At 39.1% G+C, this 24,842-nt stretch overlaps 7 non-coding genes and 18 pseudogenes across 7 annotated transcripts; all 25 read right to left on the bottom strand.

The window, feature by feature from the left end:
- Window positions 1–601: 601 nt before the first annotated feature.
- On the bottom strand, window positions 602–720 carry LOC127936479 (uncharacterized; annotated as a pseudogene).
- A 3,803-nt stretch (window positions 721–4,523) lies between these two features.
- Window positions 4,524–4,642, bottom strand: LOC127936304 (uncharacterized; annotated as a pseudogene).
- Window positions 4,643–5,140: 498 nt separating this feature from the next.
- LOC127936478 (uncharacterized) lies at window positions 5,141–5,259 on the bottom strand (annotated as a pseudogene).
- A 915-nt stretch (window positions 5,260–6,174) lies between these two features.
- LOC127937878 (uncharacterized) lies at window positions 6,175–6,293 on the bottom strand (annotated as a pseudogene).
- A 645-nt stretch (window positions 6,294–6,938) lies between these two features.
- Window positions 6,939–7,057, bottom strand: LOC127937630 (5S ribosomal RNA). The gene has a single exon (XR_008148417.1). It is a non-coding gene; the product is annotated as a 5S ribosomal RNA (ribosomal RNA).
- A 498-nt stretch (window positions 7,058–7,555) lies between these two features.
- Window positions 7,556–7,674, bottom strand: LOC127936477 (uncharacterized; annotated as a pseudogene).
- Window positions 7,675–8,309: 635 nt separating this feature from the next.
- LOC127937629 (5S ribosomal RNA) lies at window positions 8,310–8,428 on the bottom strand. Its single transcript, XR_008148416.1, has one exon. It is a non-coding gene; the product is annotated as a 5S ribosomal RNA (ribosomal RNA).
- Window positions 8,429–8,936: 508 nt separating this feature from the next.
- Window positions 8,937–9,055, bottom strand: LOC127936476 (uncharacterized; annotated as a pseudogene).
- A 1,085-nt stretch (window positions 9,056–10,140) lies between these two features.
- On the bottom strand, window positions 10,141–10,259 carry LOC127937628 (5S ribosomal RNA). Its single transcript, XR_008148415.1, has one exon. It is a non-coding gene; the product is annotated as a 5S ribosomal RNA (ribosomal RNA).
- A 498-nt stretch (window positions 10,260–10,757) lies between these two features.
- Window positions 10,758–10,876, bottom strand: LOC127936474 (uncharacterized; annotated as a pseudogene).
- A 779-nt stretch (window positions 10,877–11,655) lies between these two features.
- LOC127935967 (uncharacterized) lies at window positions 11,656–11,775 on the bottom strand (annotated as a pseudogene).
- Window positions 11,776–12,692: 917 nt separating this feature from the next.
- LOC127937627 (5S ribosomal RNA) lies at window positions 12,693–12,811 on the bottom strand. The gene has a single exon (XR_008148414.1). It is a non-coding gene; the product is annotated as a 5S ribosomal RNA (ribosomal RNA).
- A 504-nt stretch (window positions 12,812–13,315) lies between these two features.
- On the bottom strand, window positions 13,316–13,434 carry LOC127936473 (uncharacterized; annotated as a pseudogene).
- A 1,085-nt stretch (window positions 13,435–14,519) lies between these two features.
- Window positions 14,520–14,638, bottom strand: LOC127937625 (5S ribosomal RNA). Its single transcript, XR_008148412.1, has one exon. It is a non-coding gene; the product is annotated as a 5S ribosomal RNA (ribosomal RNA).
- Window positions 14,639–15,136: 498 nt separating this feature from the next.
- LOC127936472 (uncharacterized) lies at window positions 15,137–15,255 on the bottom strand (annotated as a pseudogene).
- A 779-nt stretch (window positions 15,256–16,034) lies between these two features.
- On the bottom strand, window positions 16,035–16,154 carry LOC127935966 (uncharacterized; annotated as a pseudogene).
- A 917-nt stretch (window positions 16,155–17,071) lies between these two features.
- On the bottom strand, window positions 17,072–17,190 carry LOC127937624 (5S ribosomal RNA). The gene has a single exon (XR_008148411.1). It is a non-coding gene; the product is annotated as a 5S ribosomal RNA (ribosomal RNA).
- Window positions 17,191–17,694: 504 nt separating this feature from the next.
- Window positions 17,695–17,814, bottom strand: LOC127935965 (uncharacterized; annotated as a pseudogene).
- A 917-nt stretch (window positions 17,815–18,731) lies between these two features.
- On the bottom strand, window positions 18,732–18,850 carry LOC127937623 (5S ribosomal RNA). Its single transcript, XR_008148410.1, has one exon. It is a non-coding gene; the product is annotated as a 5S ribosomal RNA (ribosomal RNA).
- A 1,058-nt stretch (window positions 18,851–19,908) lies between these two features.
- Window positions 19,909–20,027, bottom strand: LOC127936471 (uncharacterized; annotated as a pseudogene).
- A 778-nt stretch (window positions 20,028–20,805) lies between these two features.
- LOC127935963 (uncharacterized) lies at window positions 20,806–20,925 on the bottom strand (annotated as a pseudogene).
- Window positions 20,926–21,428: 503 nt separating this feature from the next.
- On the bottom strand, window positions 21,429–21,547 carry LOC127936470 (uncharacterized; annotated as a pseudogene).
- Window positions 21,548–22,633: 1,086 nt separating this feature from the next.
- On the bottom strand, window positions 22,634–22,752 carry LOC127937852 (uncharacterized; annotated as a pseudogene).
- Window positions 22,753–23,250: 498 nt separating this feature from the next.
- LOC127936469 (uncharacterized) lies at window positions 23,251–23,369 on the bottom strand (annotated as a pseudogene).
- A 778-nt stretch (window positions 23,370–24,147) lies between these two features.
- LOC127935961 (uncharacterized) lies at window positions 24,148–24,267 on the bottom strand (annotated as a pseudogene).
- Between the last annotated feature and the right edge of the window lie 575 nt (window positions 24,268–24,842).

Raw genomic sequence — 24,842 nt, 5'->3', positions numbered from 1 at the left:
TTGCCAAATTTATTATATACTAAGTGAAAAAATTCCAAAAGCTTAAAGCACCTGGTATTCCTTGGCGGTCTCTCATCCAAGTACTAACCAGACCTAAACCTGCTAAGATTCAGAGATCGGGCATTGACTCTTTTTTTTTTTTTTTTTTTTTTGCAAGATTATTATATAATTCGTGAAAAATATCCAAACATTTAAAGCACCTGGTATTCCCAGGCAGTCTCCCATCCATGTACTAACCTGGCGCAAACCTGCTTATATTCAGAGATCGGGCATTGACTCTATTTTTTGGCAAAATTATTATATACTAAGTGAAAAATTTCAAAAGCTTAAAGCACCTGGTATTCCTTGGCGGTCTCTCATCCAAGTACTAACTAGACCTAAACCTGCTAAAATTCAGAGATCGGGCATTGACTCTTTTTTTTTTTTTTGCAAGATTTTTATATAATTCGTGAAAAATATCCAAACATTTAAAGCACCTGGTATTCCCAGGCAGTCTCCCATCCATGTACTAACCTGGCGCAAACCTGCTTATATTCAGAGATCGGGCATTGACTCTATTTTTTGGCAAAATTATTATATACTAAGTGAAAAATTTCAAATAAGCTTAGAGTACCTGGTATTCCCAGGCGGTCTCCCATCCAGGCACTAACCAGGCCCAAACCTGCTTAGCTTACGAGATCAGACAAGATCGGGCATAGCCAGGCTGGTATGGCCATAAGCGAAGACTGCTGCAAAGAGAAGGCTATTTAAAGATCAGCCAATCTACTCGCCAGTACATTATAAAAGTAGGAAAGAAACCCCAAAAGCTTAAAGCACCTGGTATTCCTAGGCGGTCTCTCATCCAAGTACTAACCTGGCCCAAACCTGCTTATATTCAGAGATCGGGCATTGACTCTATTTTTTGGCAAATTTATTATATACTAAGTGAAAAAATTCCAAAAGCTTAAAGCACCTGGTATTCCTTGGCGGTCTATCATTCAAGTACTAACCAGACCTTAACCTGCTAAGATTCAGAGATCGGGCATTGACTTCTTCTTTTTTTTTTTTTTTTTGCAAGATTATTATATAATTCGTGAAAAATATCCAAAAATTTAAAGCACCTGGTATTCCCAGGCAGTCTCCCATCCATGTACTAACCTGGCCCAAACCTGCTTATATTCAGAGATCGGGCATTGACTCTATTTTTTGCCAAATTTATTATATACTAAGTGAAAAAATTCCAAAAGCTTAAAGCACCTGGTATTCCTTGGCGGTCTCTCATCCAAGTACTAACCAGACCTAAACCTGCTAAGATTCAGAGATCGGGCATTGACTCTTTTTTTTTTTTTTTTTTTTTTTTTGCAAGATTATTATATAATTCATGAAAAATATCCAAAAATTTAAAGCACCTTGTATTCCCAGGCAGTCTCCCATCCATGTACTAACCTGGCCCAAACCTGCTTATATTCAGAGATCGGGCACTGATTCTATTTTTTGCCAAATTTATTATATACTAAGTGAAAAAATTCCAAAAGCTTAAAGCACCTGGTATTCCCAGGCAGTCTCTCATCCAAGTACTAACCAGACCTAAACCTGCTAAGATTCAGAGATCGGGCATTGACTCTTTTTTTTTTTTTTTTTTGCAAGATTATTATATAATTCGTGAAAAATATCCAAAAATTTAAAGCACCTGATATTCCCAGGCAGTCTCCCATCCATGTACTAACCTGGCGCAAACCTGCTTATATTCAGAGATCGGGCATTGACTCTATTTTTTGGCAAAATTATTATATACTAAGTGAAAAATTTCAAAAAAGCTTACAGTACCTGGTATTCCCAGGCGGTCTCCCATCCAGGCACTAACCAGGCCCAAACCTGTGTAAGGGAAACAGGTCAATTTAGCTCAAAGGGAATCATTTAAGATTTTAAAGGGAATTTGAACAGAATCACTGTTTCACGGCTGTTCACGGAGACGCGCCTGCGGTTCAGTGAACGAGCCGTTTAACATCAAATCTGCGCTGGATACTAATATCCAAACTATAGTGAAAACACTATTAATTAGCACAGTAACAAGATCGGCAGTTTAAGACATTAACTTGTAAGCACAAAACACAAGATACTTCTCTTTTCAATATGAATAAGGCTTTATTAGATAAATCTAAGACATATAAACTAATCTAACATATAAACGCACGCACACACACATTCACACAAGTTGCAGGAAGGTCGAAAGTTAGGGAAAGATGAGTTTAAGAGAATGGAAATATGGAATCCCAAGTTAACAGCAATACGTTAAATTGCATAGACATGAACAACCATCAATCACGTAATTAGCGCTCGCATTGAGTTCCTCAATGGGGTTAAAATTATATTAGATACACCAGCACAACAAATATCTGGGAATACGTTGCCTTCGTTTGCTGTGAAAGGGACTCCAGTTGAAAGGGGTATCCCGGTGTCGCTGATTGGCTGGAAGTTCAGTTGGCTGAAGTGACGTCTTGGGGAGCCCGTGCTTGGGCGTTGGCTGAAGCTGGAGTTGTGTGGCTGGTCGGAGTTCAAACACGCAGACGAGGTCGACGTTACAAAACTTAACTCAGAACACGAAACTCTCAAACGGAAAAGAAAAGAAATAAAGTTTGACGAGACTAGGTTGTGTTCCTTCTCATTGTGGCATAAGTAGCAGCAGGCAGGCACGCTGGAACCGCGCTCAAAGAACAATGACGACTAACCGCATGGCTAGATGCTTATAGCTAAAGCTAGGTAGCAAAGCTACACGCTAAAAGCTAAGAGCAGGCATGACTGATAGCACGAGCAAGGCTGGAACTAAAAGCCGACATGGCTAATAGCAGCAGCTAGACTAGAACTAAAGGCAAAATTTCATGGGATCCAAAGTATTTAAAACTTCCTTGTTGGCCACCCCTCAAATGTTGCCTTGACCAATCAGATATGTTCTTGGGGTGGGTATCATAAATCATTTGTTTATCTTACCAAGCATGTGGTTCTTGCCTCACAGGGTCTAATTTTGGACATGATTCCTATAACATGATTATGATATATTTTACAAATAAATGATTGTCAGGACAATATCAAGCAAGAAAATGTGATTATTTGAATACTAGACATGACTAGGTATCCTATAGTTATCAAAAGACATAATCAATAAGTGATTATACATGATAGTCAAATGTGTGGGTTACACATAAATTAATATGGAGTTAAGCAACGGAATGATTCATTCATAAGTCTTTTTGAGTTCATTCTGGTCCATATATAATGTATAAAAAGGGTTTCTTTGCCATTCTCTGGCAAAGGACTTTTCTGTGAAGACAAAGGTTTAAAGCCCTTCCCCCTTAGGAATTTCAGTCTGGTTTCACTGGCTGGGGGGGGAAGTCAATGCAAGTATTTAACTTGATCTCCTGGGTTTACATGTGATGTCCAGCGTTGCATTCCAATCACGAACAATAAATTTGACAATCTCTTCTTCGAATTAAAATTGTCAATAATTGTTCTATTGGTGTTAATGTTGAAAGCTGTTGTGTGAACAAGTTGGTTGGTTGGTTATCTTGCTTGGTTCTTGTGGCACTAGAACTGATTTATGACTTCCTGAGGAATTCAGCTCATGTTTCAATGCACACAGCTCTGATAGACTCTTTGATTTGTCTGATTTGACTCATTTCTGCTACACCTGCTTAGCTTCCGAGATCAGACAAGATCGGGCATAGCCAGGCTGGTATGGCCATAAGCGAAGACTGCTGCAAAGAGAAGGCTATTTAAAGATCAGCCAATCTACTCGCCAGTACATTATAAAAGTAGGAAAGAAACCCCAAAATCTTAAAGCACCTGGTATTCCTAGGCGGTCTCTCATCCAATTACTAACCTGGCCCAAACCTGCTTATATTCAGAGATCGGGCATTGACTCTATTTTTTGCCAAATTTATTATATACTAAGTGAAAAAATTCCAAAAGCTTAAAGCACCTGGTATTCCTTGGCGGTCTCTCATCCAAGTACTAACCAGACCTAAACCTGCTAAGATTCAGAGATCGGGCATTGACTCTTTTTTTTTTTTTTTTTTTTTTTTTTTGCAAGATTATTATATAATTCATGAAAAATATCCAAACATTTAAAGCACCTGGTATTCCCAGGCAGTCTCCCATCCATGTACTAACCTGGCGCAAACCTGCTTATATTCAGAGATCGGGCATTGACTCTATTTTTTGGCAAAATTATTATATACTAAGTGAAAAAATTCCAAAAGCTTAAAGCACCTGGTATTCCTTGGCGGTCTCTCATCCAAGTACTAACCAGACCTAAACCTACTAAGATTCAGAGATCGGGCATTGACTCTTTTTTTTTCTTTTTTTTTTTTTTTGCAAGATTATTATATAATTCGTGAAAAATATCCAAAAATTTAAAGCACCTGATATTCCCAGGCAGTCTCCCATCCATGTACTAACCTGGCGCAAACCTGCTTATATTCAGAGATCGGGCATTGACTCTATTTTTTTGGCAAAATTATTATATACTAAGTGAAAAATTTCAAAAAAGCTTACAGTACCTGGTATTCCCAGGCGGTCTCCCATCCAGGCACTAACCAGGCCCAAACCTGCTTAGCTTCCGAGATAAGACAAGATCGGGCATAGCCAGGCTGGTATGGCCATAAGCGAAGACTGCTGCAAAGAGAAGGCTATTTAAAGATCAGCCAATCTACTCGCCAGTACATTATAAAAGTAGGAAAGAAACCCCAAAAGCTTAAAGCACCTGGTATTCCTAGGCGGTCTCTCATCCAATTACTAACCTGGCCCAAACCTGCTTATATTCAGAGATCGGGCATTGACTCTATTTTTTGCCAAATTTATTATATACTAAGTGAAAAAATTCCAAAAGCTTAAAGCACCTGGTATTCCTTGGCGGTCTCTCATCCAAGTACTAACCAGATCTAAACCTGCTAAGATTCAGAGATCGGGCATTGACTCTTTTTTATTTTGTTGCAAGATTATTATATAATTCGTGAAAAATATCCAAACATTTAAAGCACCTGGTATTCCCAGGCAGTCTCCCATCCATGTACTAACCTGGCGCAAACCTGCTTATATTAAGAGATCGGGCATTGGCTCTATTTTTTGGCAAAATTATTATATACTAAGTGAAAAATTTCAAAAAAGCTTAGAGTACCTGGTATTCCCAGGCGGTCTCCCATCCAGGCACTAACCAGGCCCAAACCTGCTTAGCTTACGAGATCAGACAAGATCGGGCATAGCCAGGCTGGTATGGCCATAAGCGAAGACTGCTGCAAAGAGATGGCTATTTAAAGATCAGCCAATCTACTCGCCAGTACATTATAAAAGTAGGAAAGAAACCCCAAAAGCTTAAAGCACCTGCTATTCCTAGGCGGTCTCTCATCCAATTACTAACCTGGCCCAAACCTGCTTATATTCAGAGATCGGGCATTGACTCTATTTTTTGCCAAATTTATTATATACTAAGTGAAAAAATTCCAAAAGCTTAAAGCACCTGGTATTCCTTGGTGGTCTCTCATCCAAGTACTAACCAGACCTAAACCTGCTAAGATTCAGAGATCGGGCATTGACTCTATTTTTTGCCAAATTTATTATATACTAAGTGAAAAAATTCCAAAAGCTTAAAGCACCTGGTATTCCTTGGCGGTCTATCATTCAAGTACTAACCAGACCTTAACCTGCTAAGATTCAGAGATCGGGCATTGACTTCTTCTTTTTTTTTTTTTTTGCCAGATTATTATATAATTCGTGAAAAATATCCAAAAATTTAAAGCACCTGGTATTCCCAGGCAGTCTCCCATCCATGTACTAACCTGGCCCAAACCTGCTTATATTCAGAGATCGGGCATTGACTCTATTTTTTGCCAAATTTATTATATACTAAGTGAAAAAATTCCAAAAGCTTAAAGCACCTGGTATTCCTTGGCGGTCTCTCATCCAAGTACTAACCAGACCTAAACCTGCTAAGATTCAGAGATCGGGCATTGACTCTTTTTTTTTTTTTGCAAGATTATTATATAATTCGTGAAAAATATCCAAAAATTTAAAGCACCTGATATTCCCAGGCAGTCTCCCATCCATGTACTAACCTGGCGCAAACCTGCTTATATTCAGAGATCGGGCATTGACTCTATTTTTTGGCAAAATTATTATATACTAAGTGAAAAATTTCAAAAAAGCTTACAGTACCTGGTATTCCCAGGCGGTCTCCCATCCAGGCACTAACCAGGCCCAAACCTGCTTAGCTTACGAGATCAGACAAGATCGGGCATAGCCAGGCTGGTATGGCCATAAGCGAAGACTGCTGCAAAGAGAAGGCTATTTAAAGATCAGCCAATCTACTCGCCAGTACATTATAAAAGTAGGAAAAAAACCCCAAAAGCTTAAAGCACCTGCTTTTCCTAGGCGGTCTCTCATCCAATTACTAACCTGGCCCAAACCTGCTTATATTCAGAGATCGGGCATTGACTCTATTTTTTGCCAAATTTATTATATACTAAGTGAAAAAATTCCAAAAGCTTAAAGCACCTGGTATTCCCAGGCAGTCTCCCATCCATGTACTAACCTGGCGCAAACCTGCTTATATTCAGAGATCGGGCATTGACTCTATTTTTTGGCAAAATTATTATATACTAAGTGAAAAAATTCCAAAAGCTTAAAGCACCTGGTATTCCTTGGCGGTCTCTCATCCAAGTACTAACCAGACCTAAACCTACTAAGATTCAGAGATCGGGCATTGACTCTTTTTTTTTTTTTTTTTTTTTTTTGCAAGATTATTATATAATTCGTGAAAAATATCCAAAAATTTAAAGCACCTGATATTCCCAGGCAGTCTCCCATCCATGTACTAACCTGGCGCAAACCTGCTTATATTCAGAGATCGGGCATTGACTCTATTTTTTTGGCAAAATTATTATATACTAAGTGAAAAATTTCAAAAAAGCTTACAGTACCTGGTATTCCCAGGCGGTCTCCCATCCAGGCACTAACCAGGCCCAAACCTGCTTAGCTTCCGAGATCAGACAAGATCGGGCATAGCCAGGCTGGTATGGCCATAAGCGAAGACTGCTGCAAAGAGAAGGCTATTTAAAGATCAGCCAATCTACTCGCCAGTACATTATAAAAGTAGGAAAGAAACCCCAAAAGCTTAAAGCACCTGGTATTCCTAGGCGGTCTCTCATCCAATTACTAACCTGGCCCAAACCTGCTTATATTCAGAGATCGGGCATTGACTCTATTTTTTACCAAATTTATTATATACTAAGTGAAAAAATTCCAAAAGCTTAAAGCACCTGGTATTCCTTGGCGGTCTCTCATCCAAGTACTAACCAGATCTAAACCTGCTAAGATTCAGAGATCGGGCATTGACTCTTTTTTATTTTGTTGCAAGATTATTATATAATTCGTGAAAAATATCCAAACATTTAAAGCACCTGGTATTCCCAGGCAGTCTCCCATCCATGTACTAACCTGGCGCAAACCTGCTTATATTCAGAGATCGGGCATTGACTCTATTTTTTGGCAAAATTATTATATACTAAGTGAAAAATTTCAAAAAAGCTTAGAGTACCTGGTATTCCCAGGCGGTCTCCCATCCAGGCACTAACCAGGCCCAAACCTGCTTAGCTTACGAGATCAGACAAGATCGGGCATAGCCAGGCTGGTATGGCCATAAGCGAAGACTGCTGCAAAGAGAAGGCTATTTAAAGATCAGCCAATCTACTCGCCAGTACATTATAAAAGTAGGAAAGAAACCCCAAAAGCTTAAAGCACCTGCTATTCCTAGGCGGTCTCTCATCCAATTACTAACCTGGCCCAAACCTGCTTATATTCAGAGATCGGGCATTGACTCTATTTTTTGCCAAATTTATTATATACTAAGTGAAAAAATTCCAAAAGCTTAAAGCACCTGGTATTCCCAGGCAGTCTCCCATCCATGTACTAACCTGGCCCAAACCTGCTTATATTCAGAGATCGGGCATTGACTCTATTTCTTGCCAAATTTATTATATACTAAGTGAAAAAATTCCAAAAGCTTAAAGCACCTGGTATTCCTTGGCGGTCTCTCATCCAAGTACTAACCAGACCTAAACCTGCTAAGATTCAGAGATCGGGCATTGACTCTTTTTTTTTTTTTTTGCAAGATTATTATATAATTCGTGAAAAATATCCAAAAATTTAAAGCACCTGATATTCCCAGGCAGTCTCCCATCCATGTACTAACCTGGCGCAAACCTGCTTATATTCAGAGATCGGGCATTGACTCTATTTTTTGGCAAAATTATTATATACTAAGTGAAAAATTTCAAAAAAGCTTACAGTACCTGGTATTCCCAGGCGGTCTCCCATCCAGGCACTAACCAGGCCCAAACCTGCTTAGCTTCCGAGATCAGACAAGATCGGGCATAGCCAGGCTGGTATGGCCATAAGCGAAGACTGCTGCAAAGAGAAGGCTATTTAAAGATCAGCCAATCTACTCGCCAGTACATTATAAAAGTAGGAAAGAAACCCCAAAAGCTTAAAGCACCTGCTTTTCCTAGGCGGTCTCTCATCCAATTACTAACCTGGCCCAAACCTGCTTATATTCAGAGATCGGGCATTGACTCTATTTTTTGCCAAATTTATTATATACTAAGTGAAAAAATTCCAAAAGCTTAAAGCACCTGGTATTCCTTGGCGGTCTCTCATCCAAGTACCTAACAGACCTAAACCTGCTAAGATTCAGAGATCGGGCATTGACTCTTTTTTTTTTTTTTTTTTTTTTTTGCAAGATTATTATATAATTCGTGAAAAATATCCAAACATTTAAAGCACCTGGTATTCCCAGGCAGTCTCCCATCCATGTACTAACCTGGCGCAAACCTGCTTATATTCAGAGATCGGGCATTGACTCTATTTTTTGGCAAAATTATTATATACTAAGTGAAAAATTTCAAAAAAGCTTAGAGTACCTGGTATTCCCAGGCGGTCTCCCATCCAGGCACTAACCAGGCCCAAACCTGCTTAGCTTACGAGATCAGACAAGATCGGGCATAGCCAGGCTGGTATGGCCATAAGCGAAGACTGCTGCAAAGAGAAGGCTATTTAAAGATCAGCCAATCTACTCGCCAGTAAATTATAAAAGTAGGAAAGAAACCCCAAAAGCTTAAAGCACCTGGTATTCCTAGGCGGTCTCTCATCCAAGTACTAACCTGGCCCAAACCTGCTTATATTCAGAGATCGGGCATTGACTCTATTTTTTGGCAAATTTATTATATACTAAGTGAAAAAATTCCAAAAGCTTAAAGCACCTGGTATTCCTTGGCGGTCTATCATTCAAGTACTAACCAGACCTTAACCTGCTAAGATTCAGAGATCGGGCATTGACTTCTTCTTTTTTTTTTTTTTTTTGCAAGATTATTATATAATTCGTGAAAAATATCCAAAAATTTAAAGCACCTGGTATTCCCAGGCAGTCTCCCATCCATGTACTAACCTGGCCCAAACCTGCTTATATTCAGAGATCGGGCATTGACTCTATTTTTTGCCAAATTTATTATATACTAAGTGAAAAAATTCCAAAAGCTTAAAGCACCTGGTATTCCTTGGCGGTCTCTCATCCAAGTACTAACCAGACCTAAACCTGCTAAGATTCAGAGATCGGGCATTGACTCTTTTTTTTTTTTTTTTTTTTTTTTTTGCAAGATTATTATATAATTCATGAAAAATATCCAAACATTTAAAGCACCTGGTATTCCCAGGCAGTCTCCCATCCATGTACTAACCTGGCGCAAACCTGCTTATATTCAGAGATCGGGCATTGACTCTATTTTTTGGCAAAATTATTATATACTAAGTGAAAAAATTCCAAAAGCTTAAAGCACCTGGTATTCCTTTGGCGGTCTCTCATCCAAGTACTAACCAGACCTAAACCTACTAAGATTCAGAGATCGGGCATTGACTCTTTTTTTTTCTTTTTTTTTTTTTTTTGCAAGATTATTATATAATTCGTGAAAAATATCCAAAAATTTAAAGCACCTGATATTCCCAGGCAGTCTCCCATCCATGTACTAACCTGGCGCAAACCTGCTTATATTCAGAGATCAGGCATTGACTCTATTTTTTTGGCAAAATTATTATATACTAAGTGAAAAATTTCAAAAAAGCTTACAGTACCTGGTATTCCCAGGCGGTCTCCCATCCAGGCACTAACCAGGCCCAAACCTGCTTAGCTTCCGAGATCAGACAAGATCGGGCATAGCCAGGCTGGTATGGCCATAAGCGAAGACTGCTGCAAAGAGAAGGCTATTTAAAGATCAGCCAATCTACTCGCCAGTACATTATAAAAGTAGGAAAGAAACCCCAAAAGCTTAAAGCACCTGGTATTCCTAGGCGGTCTCTCATCCAATTACTAACCTGGCCCAAACCTGCTTATATTCAGAGATCGGGCATTGACTCTATTTTTTGCCAAATTTATTATATACTAAGTGAAAAAATTCCAAAAGCTTAAAGCACCTGGTATTCCTTGGCGGTCTCTCATCCAAGTACTAACCAGATCTAAACCTGCTAAGATTCAGAGATCGGGCATTGACTCTTTTTTATTTTGTTGCAAGATTATTATATAATTCGTGAAAAATATCCAAACATTTAAAGCACCTGGTATTCCCAGGCAGTCTCCCATCCATGTACTAACCTGGCTCAAACCTGCTTATATTCAGAGATCGGGCATTGGCTCTATTTTTTGGCAAAATTATTATATACTAAGTGAAAAATTTCAAAAAAGCTTAGAGTACCTGGTATTCCCAGGCGGTCTCCCATCCAGGCACTAACCAGGCCCAAACCTGCTTAGCTTACGAGATCAGACAAGATCGGGCATAGCCAGGCTGGTATGGCCATAAGCGAAGACTGCTGCAAAGAGAAGGCTATTTAAAGATCAGCCAATCTACTCGCCAGTACATTATAAAAGTAGGAAAGAAACCCCAAAAGCTTAAAGCACCTGCTATTCCTAGGCGGTCTCTCATCCAATTACTAACCTGGCCCAAACCTGCTTATATTCAGAGATCGGGCATTGACTCTATTTTTTGCCAAATTTATTATATACTAAGTGAAAAAATTCCAAAAGCTTAAAGCACCTGGTATTCCTTGGCGGTCTCTCATCCAAGTACTAACCAGACCTAAACCTGCTAAGATTCAGAGATCGGGCATTGACTTCTTCTTTTTTTTTTTTTTTGCCAGATTATTATATAATTCGTGAAAAATATCCAAAAATTTAAAGCACCTGGTATTCCCAGGCAGTCTCCCATCCATGTACTAACCTGGCCCAAACCTGCTTATATTCAGAGATCGGGCATTGACTCTATTTTTTGCCAAATTTATTATATACTAAGTGAAAAAATTCCAAAAGCTTAAAGCACCTGGTATTCCTTGGCGGTCTCTCATCCAAGTACTAACCAGACCTAAACCTGCTAAGATTCAGAGATCGGGCATTGACTCTTTTTTTTTTTTTGCAAGATTATTATATAATTCGTGAAAAATATCCAAAAATTTAAAGCACCTGATATTCCCAGGCAGTCTCCCATCCATGTACTAACCTGGCGCAAACCTGCTTATATTCAGAGATCGGGCATTGACTCTATTTTTTGGCAAAATTATTATATACTAAGTGAAAAATTTCAAAAAAGCTTACAGTACCTTGGTATTCCCAGGCGGTCTCCCATCCAGGCACTAACCAGGCCCAAACCTGCTTAGCTTCCGAGATCAGACAAGATCGGGCATAGCCAGGCTGGTATGGCCATAAGCGAAGACTGCTGCAAAGAGAAGGCTATTTAAAGATCAGCCAATCTACTCGCCAGTACATTATAAAAGTAGGAAAGAAACCCCAAAAGCTTAAAGCACCTGCTATTCCTAGGCGGTCTCTCATCCAATTACTAACCTGGCCCAAACCTGCTTATATTCAGAGATCGGGCATTGACTCTATTTTTTGCCAAATTTATTATATACTAAGTGAAAAAATTCCAAAAGCTTAAAGCACCTGGTATTCCTTGGCGGTCTCTCATCCAAGTACTAACCAGACCTAAACCTGCTAAGATTCAGAGATCGGGCATTGACTCTATTTTTTGCCAAATTTATTATATACTAAGTGAAAAAATTCCAAAAGCTTAAAGCACCTGGTATTCCTTGGCGGTCTATCATTCAAGTACTAACCAGACCTTAACCTGCTAAGATTCAGAGATCGGGCATTGACTTCTTCTTTTTTTTTTTTTTTTTGCCAGATTATTATATAATTCGTGAAAAATATCCAAAAATTTAAAGCACCTGGTATTCCCAGGCAGTCTCCCATCCATGTACTAACCTGGCCCAAACCTGCTTATATTCAGAGATCGGGCATTGACTCTATTTTTTGCCAAATTTATTATATACTAAGTGAAAAAATTCCAAAAGCTTAAAGCACCTGGTATTCCTTGGCGGTCTCTCATCCAAGTACTAACCAGACCTAAACTTGCTAAGATTCAGAGATCGGGCATTGACTCTTTTTTTTTTTTTGCAAGATTATTATATAATTCGTGAAAAATATCCAAAAATGTAAAGCACCTGATATTCCCAGGCAGTCTCCCATCCATGTACTAACCTGGCGCAAACCTGCTTATATTCAGAGATCGGGCATTGACTCTATTTTTTGGCAAAATTATTATATACTAAGTGAAAAATTTCAAAAAAGCTTACAGTACCTGGTATTCCCAGGCGGTCTCCCATCCAGGCACTAACCAGGCCCAAACCTGCTTAGCTTCCGAGATCAGACAAGATCGGGCATAGCCAGGCTGGTATGGCCATAAGCGAAGACTGCTGCAAAGAGAAGGCTATTTAAAGATCAGCCAATCTACTCGCCAGTACATTATAAAAGTAGGAAAGAAACCCCAAAAGCTTAAAGCACCTGCTATTCCTAGGCGGTCTCTCATCCAATTACTAACCTGGCCCAAACCTGCTTATATTCAGAGATCGGGCATTGACTCTATTTTTTGCCAAATTTATTATATACTAAGTGAAAAAATTCCAAAAGCTTAAAGCACCTGGTATTCCTTGGCGGTCTCTCATCCAAGTACTAACCAGACCTAAACCTGCTAAGATTCAGAGATCGGGCATTGACTCTTTTTTTTTTTTTTTTTTTTGCAAGATTATTATATAATTCGTGAAAAATATCCAAACATTTAAAGCACCTGGTATTCCCAGGCAGTCTCCCATCCATGTACTAACCTGGCGCAAACCTGCTTATATTCAGAGATCGGGCATTGACTCTATTTTTTGGCAAAATTATTATATACTAAGTGAAAAATTTCAAAAAAGCTTAGAGTACCTGGTATTCCCAGGCGGTCTCCCATCCAGGCACTAACCAGGCCCAAACCTGCTTAGCTTACGAGATCAGACAAGATCGGGCATAGCCAGGCTGGTATGGCCATAAGCGAAGACTGCTGCAAAGAGAAGGCTATTTAAAGATCAGCCAATCTACTCGCCAGTAAATTATAAAAGTAGGAAAGAAACCCCAAAAGCTTAAAGCACCTGGTATTCCTAGGCGGTCTCTCATCCAAGTACTAACCTGGCCCAAACCTGCTTATATTCAGAGATCGGGCATTGACTCTATTTTTTGGCAAATTTATTATATACTAAGTGAAAAAATTCCAAAAGCTTAAAGCACCTGGTATTCCTTGGCGGTCTATCATTCAAGTACTAACCAGACCTTAACCTGCTAAGATTCAGAGATCGGGCATTGACTTCTTCTTTTTTTTTTTTTTTTTGCAAGATTATTATATAATTCGTGAAAAATATCCAAAAATTTAAAGCACCTGGTATTCCCAGGCAGTCTCCCATCCATGTACTAACCTGGCCCAAACCTGCTTATATTCAGAGATCGGGCATTGACTCTATTTTTTGCCAAATTTATTATATACTAAGTGAAAAAATTCCAAAAGCTTAAAGCACCTGGTATTCCTTGGCGGTCTCTCATCCAAGTACTAACCAGACCTAAACCTGCTAAGATTCAGAGATCGGGCATTGACTCTTTTTTTTTTTTTTTTTTTTTTTTTTGCAAGATTATTATATAATTCATGAAAAATATCCAAACATTTAAAGCACCTGGTATTCCCAGGCAGTCTCCCATCCATGTACTAACCTGGCGCAAACCTGCTTATATTCAGAGATCGGGCATTGACTCTATTTTTTGGCAAAATTATTATATACTAAGTGAAAAAATTCCAAAAGCTTAAAGCACCTGGTATTCCTTTGGCGGTCTCTCATCCAAGTACTAACCAGACCTAAACCTACTAAGATTCAGAGATCGGGCATTGACTCTTTTTTTTTCTTTTTTTTTTTTTTTTGCAAGATTATTATATAATTCGTGAAAAATATCCAAAAATTTAAAGCACCTGATATTCCCAGGCAGTCTCCCATCCATGTACTAACCTGGCGCAAACCTGCTTATATTCAGAGATCAGGCATTGACTCTATTTTTTTGGCAAAATTATTATATACTAAGTGAAAAATTTCAAAAAAGCTTACAGTACCTGGTATTCCCAGGCGGTCTCCCATCCAGGCACTAACCAGGCCCAAACCTGCTTAGCTTCCGAGATCAGACAAGATCGGGCATAGCCAGGCTGGTATGGCCATAAGCGAAGACTGCTGCAAAGAGAAGGCTATTTAAAGATCAGCCAATCTACTCGCCAGTACATTATAAAAGTAGGAAAGAAACCCCAAAAGCTTAAAGCACCTGGTATTCCTAGGCGGTCTCTCATCCAATTACTAACCTGGCCCAAACCTGCTTATATTCAGAGATCGGGCATTGACTCTATTTTTTGCCAAATTTATTATATACTAAGTGAAAAAATTCCAAAAGCTTAAAGCACCTGGTATTCCTTGGCGGTCTCTCATCCAAGTACTAACCAGATCTAAACCTGCTAAGATTCAGAGATCGGGCATTGACTCTTTTTTATTTTGTTGCAAGATTATTATATAATTCGTGAAAAATATCCAAACATTTAAAGCACCTGGTATTCCCAGGCAGTCTCCCATCCATGTACTAACCTGGCTCAAACCTGCTTATATTCAGAGATCGGGCATTGGCTCTATTTTTTGGCAAAATTATTATATACTAAGTGAAAAATTTCAAAAAAGCTTAGAGTACCTGGTATTCCCAGGCGGTCTCCCATCCAGGCACTAACCAGGCCCAAACCTGCTTAGCTTACGAGATCAGACAAGATCGGGCATAGCCAGGCTGGTATGGCCATAAGCGAAGACTGCTGCAAAGAGAAGGCTATTTAAAGATCAGCCAATCTACTCGCCAGTACATTATAAAAGTAGGAAAGAAACCCCAAAAGCTTAAAGCACCTGCTATTCCTAGGCGGTCTCTCATCCAATTACTAACCTGGCCCAAACCTGCTTATATTCAGAGATCGGGCATTGACTCTATTTTTTGCCAAATTTATTATATACTAAGTGAAAAAATTCCAAAAGCTTAAAGCACCTGGTATTCCTTGGCGGTCTCTCATCCAAGTACTAACCAGACCTAAACCTGCTAAGATTCAGAGATCGGGCATTGACTTCTTCTTTTTTTTTTTTTTTGCCAGATTATTATATAATTCGTGAAAAATATCCAAAAATTTAAAGCACCTGGTATTCCCAGGCAGTCTCCCATCCATGTACTAACCTGGCCCAAACCTGCTTATATTCAGAGATCGGGCATTGACTCTATTTTTTGCCAAATTTATTATATACTAAGTGAAAAAATTCCAAAAGCTTAAAGCACCTGGTATTCCTTGGCGGTCTCTCATCCAAGTACTAACCAGACCTAAACCTGCTAAGATTCAGAGATCGGGCATTGACTCTTTTTTTTTTTTTGCAAGATTATTATATAATTCGTGAAAAATATCCAAAAATTTAAAGCACCTGATATTCCCAGGCAGTCTCCCATCCATGTACTAACCTGGCGCAAACCTGCTTATATTCAGAGATCGGGCATTGACTCTATTTTTTGGCAAAATTATTATATACTAAGTGAAAAATTTCAAAAAAGCTTACAGTACCTTGGTATTCCCAGGCGGTCTCCCATCCAGGCACTAACCAGGCCCAAACCTGCTTAGCTTCCGAGATCAGACAAGATCGGGCATAGCCAGGCTGGTATGGCCATAAGCGAAGACTGCTGCAAAGAGAAGGCTATTTAAAGATCAGCCAATCTACTCGCCAGTACATTATAAAAGTAGGAAAGAAACCCCAAAAGCTTAAAGCACCTGCTATTCCTAGGCGGTCTCTCATCCAATTACTAACCTGGCCCAAACCTGCTTATATTCAGAGATCGGGCATTGACTCTATTTTTTGCCAAATTTATTATATACTAAGTGAAAAAATTCCAAAAGCTTAAAGCACCTGGTATTCCTTGGCGGTCTCTCATCCAAGTACTAACCAGACCTAAACCTGCTAAGATTCAGAGATCGGGCATTGACTCTATTTTTTGCCAAATTTATTATATACTAAGTGAAAAAATTCCAAAAGCTTAAAGCACCTGGTATTCCTTGGCGGTCTATCATTCAAGTACTAACCAGACCTTAACCTGCTAAGATTCAGAGATCGGGCATTGACTTCTTCTTTTTTTTTTTTTTTTTGCCAGATTATTATATAATTCGTGAAAAATATCCAAAAATTTAAAGCACCTGGTATTCCCAGGCAGTCTCCCATCCATGTACTAACCTGGCCCAAACCTGCTTATATTCAGAGATCGGGCATTGACTCTATTTTTTGCCAAATTTATTATATACTAAGTGAAAAAATTCCAAAAGCTTAAAGCACCTGGTATTCCTTGGCGGTCTCTCATCCAAGTACTAACCAGACCTAAACTTGCTAAGATTCAGAGATCGGGCATTGACTCTTTTTTTTTTTTTGCAAGATTATTATATAATTCGTGAAAAATATCCAAAAATGTAAAGCACCTGATATTCCCAGGCAGTCTCCCATCCATGTACTAACCTGGCGCAAACCTGCTTATATTCAGAGATCGGGCATTGACTCTATTTTTTGGCAAAATTATTATATACTAAGTGAAAAATTTCAAAAAAGCTTACAGTACCTGGTATTCCCAGGCGGTCTCCCATCCAGGCACTAACCAGGCCCAAACCTGCTTAGCTTCCGAGATCAGACAAGATCGGGCATAGCCAGGCTGGTATGGCCATAAGCGAAGACTGCTGCAAAGAGAAGGCTATTTAAAGATCAGCCAATCTACTCGCCAGTACATTATAAAAGTAGGAAAGAAACCCCAAAAGCTTAAAGCACCTGCTATTCCTAGGCGGTCTCTCATCCAATTACTAACCTGGCCCAAACCTGCTTATATTCAGAGATCGGGCATTGACTCTATTTTTTGCCAAATTTATTATATACTAAGTGAAAAAATTCCAAAAGCTTAAAGCACCTGGTATTCCTTGGCGGTCTCTCATCCAAGTACTAACCAGACCTAAACCTGCTAAGATTCAGAGATCGGGCATTGACTCTTTTTTTTTTTTTTTTTTTTGCAAGATTATTATATAATTCGTGAAAAATATCCAAAAATTTAAAGCACCTGATATTCCCAGGCAGTCTCCCATCCATGTACTAACCTGGCGCAAACCTGCTTATATTCAGAGATCGGGCATTGACTCTATTTTTTGGCAAAATTATTATATACTAAGTGAAAAATTTCAAAAAAGCTTACAGTACCTTGGTATTCCCAGGCGGTCTCCCATCCAGGCACTAACCAGGCCCAAACCTGCTTAGCTTCCGAGATCAGACAAGATCGGGCATAGCCAGGCTGGTATGGCCATAAGCGAAGACTGCTGCAAAGAGAAGGCTATTTAAAGATCAGCCAATCTACTCGCCAGTACATTATAAAAGTAGGAAAGAAACCCCAAAAGCTTAAAGCACCTGCTATTCCTAGGCGGTCTCTCATCCAATTACTAACCTGGCCCAAACCTGCTTATATTCAGAGATCGGGCATTGACTCTATTTTTTGCCAAATTTATTATATACTAAGTGAAAAAATTCCAAAAGCTTAAAGCACCTGGTATTCCTTGGCGGTCTCTCATCCAAGTACTAACCAGACCTAAACCTGCTAAGATTCAGAGATCGGGCATTGACTCTATTTTTTGCCAAATTTATTATATACTAAGTGAAAAAATTCCAAAAGCTTAAAGCACCTGGTATTCCTTGGCGGTCTATCATTCAAGTACTAACCAGACCTTAACCTGCTAAGATTCAGAGATCGGGCATTGACTTCTTCTTTTTTTTTTTTTTTTTGCCAGATTATTATATAATTCGTGAAAAATATCCAAAAATTTAAAGCACCTGGTATTCCCAGGCAGTCTCCCATCCATGTACTAACCTGGCCCAAACCTGCTTATATTCAGAGATCGGGCATTGACTCTATTTTTTGCCAAATTTATTATATACTAAGTGAAAAAATTCCAAAAGCTTAAAGCACCTGGTATTCCTTGGCGGTCTCTCATCCAAGTACTAACCAGACCTAAACTTGCTAAGATTCAGAGATCGGGCATTGACTCTTTTTTTTTTTTTGCAAGATTATTATATAATTCGTGAAAAATATCCAAAAATGTAAAGCACCTGATATTCCCAGGCAGTCTCCCATCCATGTACTAACCTGGCGCAAACCTGCTTATATTCAGAGATCGGGCATTGACTCTATTTTTTGGCAAAATTATTATATACTAAGTGAAAAATTTCAAAAAAGCTTACAGTACCTGGTATTCCCAGGCGGTCTCCCATCCAGGCACTAACCAGGCCCAAACCTGCTTAGCTTCCGAGATCAGACAAGATCGGGCATAGCCAGGCTGGTATGGCCATAAGCGAAGACTGCTGCAAAGAGAAGGCTATTTAAAGATCAGCCAATCTACTCGCCAGTACATTATAAAAGTAGGAAAGAAACCCCAAAAGCTTAAAGCACCTGCTATTCCTAGGCGGTCTCTCATCCAATTACTAACCTGGCCCAAACCTGCTTATATTCAGAGATCGGGCATTGACTCTATTTTTTGCCAAATTTATTATATACTAAGTGAAAAAATTCCAAAAGCTTAAAGCACCTGGTATTCCTTGGCGGTCTCTCATCCAAGTACTAACCAGACCTAAACCTGCTAAGATTCAGAGATCGGGCATTGACTCTTTTTTTTTTTTTTTTTTTTGCAAGATTATTATATAATTCGTGAAAAATATCCAAACATTTAAAGCACCTGGTATTCCCAGGCAGTCTCCCATCCATGTACTAACCTGGCGCAAACCTGCTTATATTCAGAGATCGGGCATTGACTCTATTTTTTGGCAAAATTATTATATACTAAGTGAAAAATTTCAAAAGCTTAAAGCACCTGGTATTCCTTGGCGGTCTCTCATCCAAGTACTAACTAGACCTAAACCTGCTAAAATTCAGAGATCGGGCATTGACTCTTTTTTTTTTTTTTGCAAGATTTTTATATAATTCGTGAAAAATATCCAAACATTTAAAGCACCTGGTATTCCCAGGCAGTCTCCCATCCATGTACTAACCTGGCGCAAACCTGCGTATATTCAGAGATCGGGCATTGACTCTATTTTTTGGCAAAATTATTATATACTAAGTGAAAAAATTCCAAAAGCTTAAAGCACCTGGTATTCCTTTGGCGGTCTCTCATCCAAGTACTAACCAGACCTAAACCTACTAAGATTCAGAGATCGGGCATTGACTCTTTTTTATTTTGTTGCAAGATTATTATATAATTCGTGAAAAATATCCAAACATTTAAAGCACCTGGTATTCCCAGGCAGTCTCCCATCCATGTACTAACCTGGCGCAAACCTGCTTATATTCAGAGATCGGGCATTGGCTCTATTTTTTGGCAAAATTATTATATACTAAGTGAAAAATTTCAAAAAAGCTTAGAGTACCTGGTATTCCCAGGCGGTCTCCCATCCAGGCACTAACCAGGCCCAAACCTGCTTAGCTTACGAGATCAGACAAGATCGGGCATAGCCAGGCTGGTATGGCCATAAGCGAAGACTGCTGCAAAGAGAAGGCTATTTAAAGATCAGCCAATCTACTCGCCAGTACATTATAAAAGTAGGAAAGAAACCCCAAAAGCTTAAAGCACCTGCTATTCCTAGGCGGTCTCTCATCCAATTACTAACCTGGCCCAAACCTGCTTATATTCAGAGATCGGGCATTGACTCTATTTTTTGCCAAATTTATTATATACTAAGTGAAAAAATTCCAAAAGCTTAAAGCACCTGGTATTCCTTGGCGGTCTCTCATCCAAGTACTAACCAGACCTAAACCTGCTAAGATTCAGAGATCGGGCATTGACTTCTTCTTTTTTTTTTTTTTGCCAGATTATTATATAATTCGTGAAAAATATCCAAAAATTTAAAGCACCTGGTATTCCCAGGCAGTCTCCCATCCATGTACTAACCTGGCCCAAACCTGCTTATATTCAGAGATCGGGCATTGACTCTATTTTTTGCCAAATTTATTATATACTAAGTGAAAAAATTCCAAAAGCTTAAAGCACCTGGTATTCCTTGGCGGTCTCTCATCCAAGTACTAACCAGACCTAAACCTGCTAAGATTCAGAGATCGGGCATTGACTCTTTTTTTTTTTTTGCAAGATTATTATATAATTCGTGAAAAATATCCAAAAATTTAAAGCACCTGATATTCCCAGGCAGTCTCCCATCCATGTACTAACCTGGCGCAAACCTGCTTATATTCAGAGATCGGGCATTGACTCTATTTTTTGGCAAAATTATTATATACTAAGTGAAAAATTTCAAAAAAGCTTACAGTACCTTGGTATTCCCAGGCGGTCTCCCATCCAGGCACTAACCAGGCCCAAACCTGCTTAGCTTCCGAGATCAGACAAGATCGGGCATAGCCAGGCTGGTATGGCCATAAGCGAAGACTGCTGCAAAGAGAAGGCTATTTAAAGATCAGCCAATCTACTCGCCAGTACATTATAAAAGTAGGAAAGAAACCCCAAAAGCTTAAAGCACCTGCTATTCCTAGGCGGTCTCTCATCCAATTACTAACCTGGCCCAAACCTGCTTATATTCAGAGATCGGGCATTGACTCTATTTTTTGCCAAATTTATTATATACTAAGTGAAAAAATTCCAAAAGCTTAAAGCACCTGGTATTCCTTGGCGGTCTATCATTCAAGTACTAACCAGACCTTAACCTGCTAAGATTCAGAGATCGGGCATTGACTTCTTCTTTTTTTTTTTTTTTGCCAGATTATTATATAATTCGTGAAAAATATCCAAACATTTAAAGCACCTGGTATTCCCAGGCAGTCTCCCATCCATGTACTAACCTGGCGCAAACCTGCTTATATTCAGAGATCGGGCATTGACTCTATTTTTTGGCAAAATTATTATATACTAAGTGAAAAATTTCAAAAAAGCTTAGAGTACCTGGTATTCCCAGGCGGTCTCCCATCCAGGCACTAACCAGGCCCAAACCTGCTTAGCTTACGAGATCAGACAAGATCGGGCATAGCCAGGCTGGTATGGCCATAAGCGAAGACTGCTGCAAAGAGAAGGCTATTTAAAGATCAGCCAATCTACTCGCCAGTAAATTATAAAAGTAGGAAAGAAACCCCAAAAGCTTAAAGCACCTGGTATTCCTAGGCGGTCTCTCATCCAAGTACTAACCTGGCCCAAACCTGCTTATATTCAGAGATCGGGCATTGACTCTATTTTTTGGCAAATTTATTATATACTAAGTGAAAAAATTCCAAAAGCTTAAAGCACCTGGTATTCCTTGGCGGTCTATCATTCAAGTACTAACCAGACCTTAACCTGCTAAGATTCAGAGATCGGGCATTGACTTCTTCTTTTTTTTTTTTTTTTTTGCAAGATTATTATATAATTCGTGAAAAATATCCAAAAATTTAAAGCACCTGGTATTCCCAGGCAGTCTCCCATCCATGTACTAACCTGGCCCAAACCTGCTTATATTCAGAGATCGGGCATTGACTCTATTTTTTGCCAAATTTATTATATACTAAGTGAAAAAATTCCAAAAGCTTAAAGCACCTGGTATTCCTTGGCGGTCTCTCATCCAAGTACTAACCAGACCTAAACCTGCTAAGATTCAGAGATCGGGCATTGACTCTTTTTTTTTTTTTTTTTTTTTTTTTTGCAAGATTATTATATAATTCATGAAAAATATCCAAACATTTAAAGCACCTGGTATTCCCAGGCAGTCTCCCATCCATGTACTAACCTGGCGCAAACCTGCTTATATTCAGAGATCGGGCATTGACTCTATTTTTTGGCAAAATTATTATATACTAAGTGAAAAAATTCCAAAAGCTTAAAGCACCTGGTATTCCTTTGGCGGTCTCTCATCCAAGTACTAACCAGACCTAAACCTACTAAGATTCAGAGATCGGGCATTGACTCTTTTTTTTTCTTTTTTTTTTTTTTTTGCAAGATTATTATATAATTCGTGAAAAATATCCAAAAATTTAAAGCACCTGATATTCCCAGGCAGTCTCCCATCCATGTACTAACCTGGCGCAAACCTGCTTATATTCAGAGATCAGGCATTGACTCTATTTTTTTGGCAAAATTATTATATACTAAGTGAAAAATTTCAAAAAAGCTTACAGTACCTGGTATTCCCAGGCGGTCTCCCATCCAGGCACTAACCAGGCCCAAACCTTCTTAGCTTCCGAGATCAGACAAGATCGGGCATAGCCAGGCTGGTATGGCCATAAGCGAAGACTGCTGCAAAGAGAAGGCTATTTAAAGATCAGCCAATCTACTCGCCAGTACATTATAAAAGTAGGAAAGAAACCCCAAAAGCTTAAAGCACCTGGTATTCCTAGGCGGTCTCTCATCCAATTACTAACCTGGCCCAAACCTGCTTATATTCAGAGATCGGGCATTGACTCTATTTTTTGCCAAATTTATTATATACTAAGTGAAAAAATTCCAAAAGCTTAAAGCACCTGGTATTCCTTGGCGGTCTCTCATCCAAGTACTAACCAGATCTAAACCTGCTAAGATTCAGAGATCGGGCATTGACTCTTTTTTATTTTGTTGCAAGATTATTATATAATTCGTGAAAAATATCCAAACATTTAAAGCACCTGGTATTCCCAGGCAGTCTCCCATCCATGTACTAACCTGGCTCAAACCTGCTTATATTCAGAGATCGGGCATTGGCTCTATTTTTTGGCAAAATTATTATATACTAAGTGAAAAATTTCAAAAAAGCTTAGAGTACCTGGTATTCCCAGGCGGTCTCCCATCCAGGCACTAACCAGGCCCAAACCTGCTTAGCTTACGAGATCAGACAAGATCGGGCATAGCCAGGCTGGTATGGCCATAAGCGAAGACTGCTGCAAAGAGAAGGCTATTTAAAGATCAGCCAATCTACTCGCCAGTACATTATAAAAGTAGGAAAGAAACCCCAAAAGCTTAAAGCACCTGCTATTCCTAGGCGGTCTCTCATCCAATTACTAACCTGGCCCAAACCTGCTTATATTCAGAGATCGGGCATTGACTCTATTTTTTGCCAAATTTATTATATACTAAGTGAAAAAATTCCAAAAGCTTAAAGCACCTGGTATTCCTTGGCGGTCTCTCATCCAAGTACTAACCAGACCTAAACCTGCTAAGATTCAGAGATCGGGCATTGACTTCTTCTTTTTTTTTTTTTTGCCAGATTATTATATAATTCGTGAAAAATATCCAAAAATTTAAAGCACCTGGTATTCCCAGGCAGTCTCCCATCCATGTACTAACCTGGCCCAAACCTGCTTATATTCAGAGATCGGGCATTGACTCTATTTTTTGCCAAATTTATTATATACTAAGTGAAAAAATTCCAAAAGCTTAAAGCACCTGGTATTCCTTGGCGGTCTCTCATCCAAGTACTAACCAGACCTAAACCTGCTAAGATTCAGAGATCGGGCATTGACTCTTTTTTTTTTTTTGCAAGATTATTATATAATTCGTGAAAAATATCCAAAAATTTAAAGCACCTGATATTCCCAGGCAGTCTCCCATCCATGTACTAACCTGGCGCAAACCTGCTTATATTCAGAGATCGGGCATTGACTCTATTTTTTGGCAAAATTATTATATACTAAGTGAAAAATTTCAAAAAAGCTTACAGTACCTTGGTATTCCCAGGCGGTCTCCCATCCAGGCACTAACCAGGCCCAAACCTGCTTAGCTTCCGAGATCAGACAAGATCGGGCATAGCCAGGCTGGTATGGCCATAAGCGAAGACTGCTGCAAAGAGAAGGCTATTTAAAGATCAGCCAATCTACTCGCCAGTACATTATAAAAGTAGGAAAGAAACCCCAAAAGCTTAAAGCACCTGCTATTCCTAGGCGGTCTCTCATCCAATTACTAACCTGGCCCAAACCTGCTTATATTCAGAGATCGGGCATTGACTCTATTTTTTGCCAAATTTATTATATACTAAGTGAAAAAATTCCAAAAGCTTAAAGCACCTGGTATTCCTTGGCGGTCTCTCATCCAAGTACTAACCAGACCTAAACCTGCTAAGATTCAGAGATCGGGCATTGACTCTATTTTTTGCCAAATTTATTATATACTAAGTGAAAAAATTCCAAAAGCTTAAAGCACCTGGTATTCCTTGGCGGTCTATCATTCAAGTACTAACCAGACCTTAACCTGCTAAGATTCAGAGATCGGGCATTGACTTCTTCTTTTTTTTTTTTTTTTTGCCAGATTATTATATAATTCGTGAAAAATATCCAAAAATTTAAAGCACCTGGTATTCCCAGGCAGTCTCCCATCCATGTACTAACCTGGCCCAAACCTGCTTATATT

The sequence above is a fragment of the Carassius gibelio genome, chromosome A19 (genome assembly GCF_023724105.1).
Source record: "Carassius gibelio isolate Cgi1373 ecotype wild population from Czech Republic chromosome A19, carGib1.2-hapl.c, whole genome shotgun sequence".
Lineage (NCBI taxonomy): Eukaryota > Metazoa > Chordata > Actinopteri > Cypriniformes > Cyprinidae > Carassius > Carassius gibelio.
Note: the sequence above shows the minus strand (reverse complement) of the source record. Positions and strands in the feature narration are given on the sequence as shown.